Below are 8722 nucleotides of genomic sequence, written 5' to 3' on the forward strand. Positions count from 1 at the left end.
CTCATCAGATCGGCAAAACTGAGGTGAAGAAAACAAAACTGGGTCGGCCACAAGACCAAGAAAGACTTAATGTCTTTCTGGAAGTTGCGAACTTTCTCGAAGAAAATGACAATGAACAGATCACGGTCAATGATCTTGCTGGCCGGATGGAAAACGATCCCAAAGGCTCAGAATGGTCAAGCATATGGCTCCACGCAAATGAAGTTCAAACTGAAGGAACAGTTTAGTAACAGAATCATCCACACCGAGATTGATGGGAAGCCAAATGTGGTTACCTTCAGAAGCACAGCCAAAGCGATCCTCCAGGACTTTGATGCTCACAGAAAAGCTGATCCCAAAACAGAGAAGAAGAGGATTATTGAAACTGCTGCCAAACTTATCAAAAATGACATCAAATCAGTGGAAACGTACCATGATGTATATCCTGACTGTGAATCACTGAAGTCTGAAGAGGATGCCATCAACTTTCTTCCAGAAAGCCTCAGGGTTCTACTGAAGGGGTTGCTTGGGGTAAAAAAAAAATTCTGGCATGGAAACTGCATCCAGAGGACAAGCAATCATACAGGCGACCAGACCAAGAGTTATTCTGGCGCCACTGCAGATTGGGCTGGGAGTCCAGGTCCACCACCACTTTGCATCACGTTTCCAGGTCGATACGCTTCACAAGCTTCGATTATGCTGCTGCGACAAGGAGGTGCAAAGATTTGTTCGCAATGCTGTGGTGTCACTTAGAACTGACATTCCTGGCTTCTCCGGTGAGTTCGTCCAATATGCCGCTGACAATGTGGACCACAACACCTTCCATGGTATGGGGATGATTGCTGCTGTTACACCAGCTACCAAGACCATCAATCCCATCCTCAGAGCAAAGGTCACCCCTGATGTATCCATGTTGGGAAGAGTTCCAATTCTGTTCCACAGGGAAGTAGGTAGTGGAACAGACGCAGTGACGTACCAGAAGCTTGTCACTCTGGAGGCACAAGACCCAACAGCAGATCTGGATCTTATATGGAAGACAGCCATCATTTTTTCCCCACCAAGGCCAGCATGGTCTGGGATGATGCAGTTTGTACAGCATGGCAATCATCCAGGGAAATAACCCTTTGTCTTACTTCCAATGATCGACATGAATCCCAGTGACACCACATGCATCTTCTCAACACTGAAGTTTGTAAATGAGCATGCCCGCCGCCACAATGCCACACCAATCATTACCTTTGATCAACCACTATGGTGGAAGGCCCTCTTGATCATCGATGCTGAACCGGAAGGAAGCGACTTGAGCAACATAGTCCTGAGACTTGGAGGCTTCCACACCGAGATTAATTTCCTGGGGTCCATCAGGCATTTAATGGCTGGATCTGGGTTACAAGAAGTTGTGGAGCTCGTCTATGCAGACAATGCCGTGGTGCACATGATGACAGGGAAGGCAATTGCACGGGCTGTGCGTGCACACCTCCTTGTCGATGGTGTACTCAATGCCATGATTGTGTCTGTCACACTTGATGTGGCTTTCCCTCAACAGTCTGGTGAGCCAGAAGATGCAGATTCACAGAAGATCACTGATGCACAGATGTCATCAGATGAAGATACTCCAGCTCGAGATTGGACGGGAAACCCTGATCTGGATGAAGTTGCTGTCCTCTATGAACATTTGATGGAGGGATCAGTGCCTGCAGAGCTTGTCATGCTGATATGGTGCTCAGAATAAAGGAACTGCTAAGAAACAAAACTGAATCTCTGAAATCCTCTAGTAGGACTGCTGCCCTCTGGTTGCAGTACATGGATATGGTAGACATACTAGTAGGGTGAATATACTGGTTCTGGCTCACTTTTCCCCATGTAAATGAATGGGGGATTTTCAGCGATTCATATTTTTTTTCCCTAAAAATAAACCCCCTTTTTATCCCAAGGTATATTTATTTGTCTCCCCTTTTAACCTAGGGGCTCTCTATTCAAATAACCCATACAACAAGATAAAGATTTGTTAAAGGTGATTCTAAAGAAATATCTGAAACGTCTAAGCCCCGGGACACTCTTTATCAAATAACCGATGCATATTGTTTAGCTCACTCATTGAACCTATAAAGATTTGTTCATTCTCAAATTCCTTCAATAGTTTAATTTTCTTTGCACAATAATCCCCATCTAAAATATTGAAAAACAAAACATTTGAATCTTTATATTTTTTAAGATACCCCTTTTGTGCCATTACGAAATGATAAACTTCTCTTAATGCTCTTGTTTGACCACCTCCTGAGCCACAGGTTATTTTTTGTTAAGCCCCGCCCACTTTCCACAAGGTATTCAATAAGCCACGCCCACTTTCTTCTAAGCCCCGCCCACTTTTGTTAAACCCCGCCCACTTTTAATGAGGTTTTTATAAGCCACGCCCACTTTTTATAAGCCACGCCCACCTACTCTTACATCATTTCCAGTTCATCTCTGACTCACAAAGAAATCACTAGAAAATTCCAGCATGTTTCAGTTTCTATGGTTTCCATGTTATGAAATGGTTTCCAGCATGTTATGAAATTCCACCAGGGAATTTCCACAGGAAACCACACCCAACAATCTTTCCCTATAAAAGCCTCATGCCCAGGCTCCATTTTAAACATTTTTTGCTGGCAATGGTGTGCTGTGTGCTTGCCTGGAACTCTCAGACTTGTATGGAACTAAACCTTCAAGTTGATGAACTGGATTCAAACCTCTTATCTGTTGAGGTAAGATTTTTATTTTCCTATTTTTAGTTCCTTTTAAACATCGACTCGTTTAATAATTAAATAACTTAATTAATACATTATTATTTTCTCTCACAGGAAATTGTATCTGAAATACAAAATGAAAATACTGCTTTTGCTACAACTTTGAGGGAAATTGTTGGCTTGGTTGAAGACCTTATGAGCGACCAAGACCCACAGAACGAGTTCGTCCTTGATGATCCAACCAAAGAGTTATACCTTGGAGACCAGCAAAGTCCTGAAAAAGAGTTTTGCAACAATAGTACTCATTGTGAGTTATCAAGACAATACCCCCTGAACAAGTTATACCTTGATGAGCCAGAATACAAGTTTTACCTTGGAGACTCACAATTTTCAGACATTTTGAAAAATGGAGTTTTCCTTGATGATCCACAGTTATACTATGTGAGATCTATCACTGAAACCCATAAAAATTGGAAAAATGGAGATTTCCTTGATGATCCACAGTTATACTATGTGAGATCTATCACCGAAATCCATCAAAATTGGAAAAATGGAGATTTCCTTGATGATCCACAGTTATACTATGTGAGATCTATCACCGAAACCCATCAAAATTGGAAAAATGGAGATTTCCTTGATGATCCACAGTTATACTATGTGAGATCTATCACTGAAACCCACTATATTTCTGGAAATTGTGATTCTACCTTGGAGTCTTGGATAGATGATTATATTTTTGGAGACTTGAAATGTGGGTTCTGGCTTGATAACTCACAACGTGATACATATCTTGGAAACTCAACAGGAATGTGGTTATACCTTGGAGACTTGGAAAGTTGGGTTTATTTTGAAGACTTGAAATGCTACCACTCTTTGGGATCTAAACCTATCAAGAAAGTTCTTATTCCCTCTTTCTACGTCATCAAACCTGAAAGCTTTAAAAGACAGAATTGGAAGAAGAGAAAAAAACATAAAAAATATACATTGTTTGTTCTGGGAAGAAAGTGCAGGCTTACTCCCCCTTTCTACATCATCAAACCTGAAAGCCTTAAAAGACAGAATTGGAAGAAGAGAAAAAAACATAAAAAAATAGATTGTTCGTTCTGGGAAGAAAGTGCAGGCTTACTCCCCCTTTCTACATCATCAAACCTGAAAGCCTTAAAAGACAGAATTGGAAGAAGAGAAAAAAAAAAAAAAACGTAAAAAAAAAAAATAATATATATATATATATATATATATATATATATATATATATATATATATATATATATATATATATATATATATATATATATATATATATATATATATATATATATGTGGAAATCTCATTTTGAAAAAGACATTGTGTTGGGCGAGGATTGAGTTGGGGTTGAGATTTTGAATGTGAGGGTTGGGGTTGAGCTTTTGAATGTGAGGGTTGGGGTTGAGATTTTGAATGTGAGGGTTGGGACACACACACACACACACACACACACACACACACACACACACACACACACACACACACACACACACACACACACACAACAAACAAAAGTTAAGCCTTGACTATTCAGTTGAGGATTCTGTGTTTGGGGTTCGCAGATCGAAGAACGTCCCCCTTGACACACACACACACACACACACACACACACACACACACACACACACACACACACACACACACACACACACACACACACACACACACACACACACACACACACACACACACACACACACACACACACACATCAACAAACAAAAGTTAAGCCTTGACTATTCAGTTGAGGATTCTGTGTTTGGGGTTCACAGATCTAAGAACGTCCCCCTTGACACGCATTATATACTGTAATACACCTCGGACTTGTCCCTCTAGTGTCCACAAAGGTGTATAGTAGGAGGTATTATCTGCTTAGTTTTGTCTTTTGTAATTCCTGTGAATAAAATGAACCTAAAATCTCTTCCCCTTCCAAATCATATATTTTATAAGTCCAAGGAACCGTATCTATTCCATCAACAATTTTGAAAAGTTCTTTCGTCCATCGTTCAGTAAAACCCTTTTCAAAATGAGATTTCCACCTATATATTCTTACGATATCACCAACTTTGAACTTAGGTTTTCTGACATTAATCTCTTTTTCATATTTTAATTTTGTAAATGTTTCTGATGGTTTCATATTTGTTGACGTGTGAATCGTGTCATTATACTTATCCACAATATCCTGAATAAAAGATGACCATTGTTGTGAACCGAGTTGTGTGAATTTTTTATATAGTCTCTCTTTTAAGGTACGATTAAAACGTTCAACAACAACTGCCTTCCCTTCATTAAAGGTACTGTATAATGTAATACTGTTATTTTTTAGAAAATTCATAAATGTCTTGTTATAAAACTCTCTACCCTCATCAGTCCACAATTTTTTAGGTTTTCTCTTACTTTTATTAAATATCTGTTGAAAAGCTAACGTAAGAGTATTACCTGTTTTGTTTTTTAAAGGGACAACCCACGCATATCTACTCCTCAAATCAATAACGGTTAAAGCATACTTGTACCCCTTATCATCATTGAGTTCAATCAAATCAGCAGACCAGATATAATCAACTTCCTTGGAATAAATTTTCCTTCTCTGAAACTTTGTGAATATTGGTTTATGTAATTCATCAGCTAATTGCTCTTCAGTCTTAATGGCATCATTAGAGCCTATAAGTTTTTTGAATTTCCAAGTCCAAGTTTCAATTTAGCACTGATCATCTTCTTCACAATGAACCGATCAACTTTTTCTCTCAAGGTTGGATTTTGTATCAGAGACAAATTATACAACATTTCTCTATTGGCTTCATGCTTTTCTTCCAACGTTGTGGTATTCCCATAATCAATATCGTGCCTCAGGCACACTTCATCAACTCTATTGATTGGTTTACTCCAGGATTTAGGATTGTCTGCCTCATCTAATCTTTTATCCAAGTTTGTGCCTGGACCACAGAAAGAATACCCTGGAAGATGTAATTTCCCTGGTATTCCAGTAGTGGTAAATTTACTTCCTGATAAAAACTTTTGTATATCTCCTCCGAGTTTGTGTTTGGAGATAAATTGATTTTTTTTGAACCACACACCGAACATATACCTTTTTGTATAACCCTGTTATTTTTACTTTTAATATATGAAATATTTTTAGTATTAGTTTTCTTTTTACATTTGAGACAATAACTCATTTATTTATGTGAAAAATTCCTGCAGAGTGCAAAAACCTTTTTAGTTTCCAACATGCACATTTGAATCTTAATTTTTCAAACGTAAAGAATCCTTAGAAATGCCTTCACTCTCTCCTCCATTTATTTAAGAAAAAAAATAAAAATGAAAAACTTGAATTAAAATGAAAAGCTTGGCGATGTCAATAGTCTTGAAGAAAATATTGCAAATAGACTTGTCAATTCTTTGTTTTCCTCCTCGGTGGGTTGAGTTATTTTCTGTAATACCACCAATCTTTTTTTAATCTCACTGGTTTCCATATTTTGATATTTATTTTGTCTCGCTCTTTCCTCCCTCTCCTCCCTCTCTCTCTTCTCTCTCTTCTCCCTTTCATCCCTCTCTCTCTTCTCTCTTTCCTCCCTCTCTCTTCTCTCTTTCCTCCCTCTCTCTCTTCTCTCTTTCCTCCCTCTCTCTCTTCTCTCTTTCCTCCTTCTCTTGCTTCTCCCTCTCCTCCTTCTCTCTCTTCTCCTTTTCCTCCTCTTCCCTCTCTTCTTCAACTCCTTTCTCATCCCTTATTATCCTTGAATCGCTTACACCCCATAGAATATCATACATATATTCATCAGGATTTCTTGTTATTCCTGTATCCAAAATAATTTTTTTTACAACTGGAAACCAATAAAATTTCTTTTGAATTTCTAAAAGAGCCTTACCTTTTCTTAACTTTATAATTTTTTCATTATTTAACATTTTCATTAAATCTAAAGTTGTCGGTTTATCAACATCAGCATAATACCAATCTTTTATTGAAAATACCTCATTCTTATGTTGGAGAACATATTTATTAAAATACCGAATACCCTTTTCTTGAAGGTATGCTTGGACACAGAAATGATAATTTTCTTGAAGCCTTCTTGCTGTCATTTATGTATTAGAAATATATGTTAGAATAATATTATGGCACGAAACACCTCCCCATCTTCCCATAGTTAAATCATTTTGTATTTCCTTACTTATTATATATAATCCTGTTTTTTCTGTTTTCATGAGATAAACAAGGGCAAAACCATTATTATATTTACCCTTATTAAATTCTTTATTTGTTGTTTACTAATCGTGGCCCCACAAAACTCATTCTCGATACCAAGTGGATAATATTCTTCCTTACGAGACTGATTTAATTGTTCCAGGTCTTCGAGGTTAATTTTAAATGACCAATTATACCCTAAATCATTCATGTCATACCCCCATTGTTCTATTCTCATACAAACGATACGCCCTTCTTTATAAAAATTTATTTTAATTCGAACTGTGAATTCTGTATGACCTGGAGATAATATCAACACTTCTGTATCTTTGGAATACACGGCTGTTTTATTTAAGGATATATATTGTGATAAATCGCTTAATCTCACCAAGTCATTCGCGTCAGTCGGGCTTGGATAATTTTTTAATTTATAAGCATTTTTCATGTTAATATTTTTGGTTATATTATATTTATGTCGTTCAGCCTGTGCCTTTGTGTAATAATTTGATAAATCAATATCCAGTTCTTGAGATACACCAAAGATAGAACCATCTTTACCAACATAAGTCATTTATATTAGATTAAAAATAATATCATAATTTTTTTTTATTTTTGTTGAGTTGAAATAACACATATAGACATAATTGACCACAACACTTGGAATTTAATTCTTGGACTTGAAATGTTTGATAAACACCATTCTGTAAGAATTGTATGACTTCAACAGGTGGTGGAAGACCAAAACTATCAAAATAATATTTGTCTTGACTATTAAAAATACAAACCCAATGAGAACCGTTCCCATTATTATCTTCTAAGTTCATAATAATATTCTTTGTATGTTTCGGCACATTTGTTAATTCATCTCTCATACAAATAACCACATTATGAATTTTTAATTTCTTACAATATTTAACAAGTTGTAAATTTGATGTTGTATTCTTTCCAAATTCTTTCAACCACTCATCAATGCTCATTTATTTATTAGAAAGATATAATCCATTACCTCTTTTCGTTAATTTTACACCTGCTTGTGCTATAGAAGAAAGCATATCTCCAACTAACAATCTCGCTTTATCAGGCAGACCTTCAAGTTTTTCAGCAAAATCTACAATTACACCACTTCCACTAATTTGTTTCTCCAACTCTTTGTTATGTCTTTCCAATTCTTTTTGAGCCTGGAGTTGAGCCTTCCTTTCGTTGGCAGTTTTCACCGCTGTTGAAATACCACCCGTCAATGCTCCAACCGCACTTAAACCAGCAAATAAAGGAATTAGAAATGGGAGAAATCCTCCACTCGTCTCTCTTATTGAATATTTTTTCAACATTGGTTTTGTCATTTTAATTTTAAGTGAGCCAGTGTCATTCAAGATTTTAACCTGTTCTCTTGTGAGCAAAACATCAATTCTTACTGCTCCTTTTCTCTGAATTGTATTAATGTTAATCGTACAAGGCTTTTGATTTTGAACACAAGATGATAGTTTATGAAGATTGATTTGATTAACATATACCCCAGTTGGTACTTTGCCACTCATTTATTTAACAAAAAATTATGTGAGACTAATCATCACACCATTATCTGTATTAATCTGCAATTCTGTTTCTTCCAAAAGCAAACAATATGTATCAACTTCTTCACTCTCTCCTCTTTCAATGTATAGGGAAGTATCCACTCGATTAGACTTTATAGTTTCCTTTTGAGCGCTCAGGTCAAACGCATAGATTGTATACAAACTTTTAAATGCTGTCATATCCAAAATAGGTTCTTTATTTCCATTACTTTCACACACCTTTTGGTAAGACTTGTATGCTTCA

Source organism: Eptatretus burgeri, chromosome 5 (assembly GCF_056783735.1).
Source record: "Eptatretus burgeri isolate ZD-2024b chromosome 5, Ebu_testis_v1, whole genome shotgun sequence".
NCBI classification, from domain to species: domain Eukaryota; kingdom Metazoa; phylum Chordata; class Myxini; order Myxiniformes; family Myxinidae; genus Eptatretus; species Eptatretus burgeri.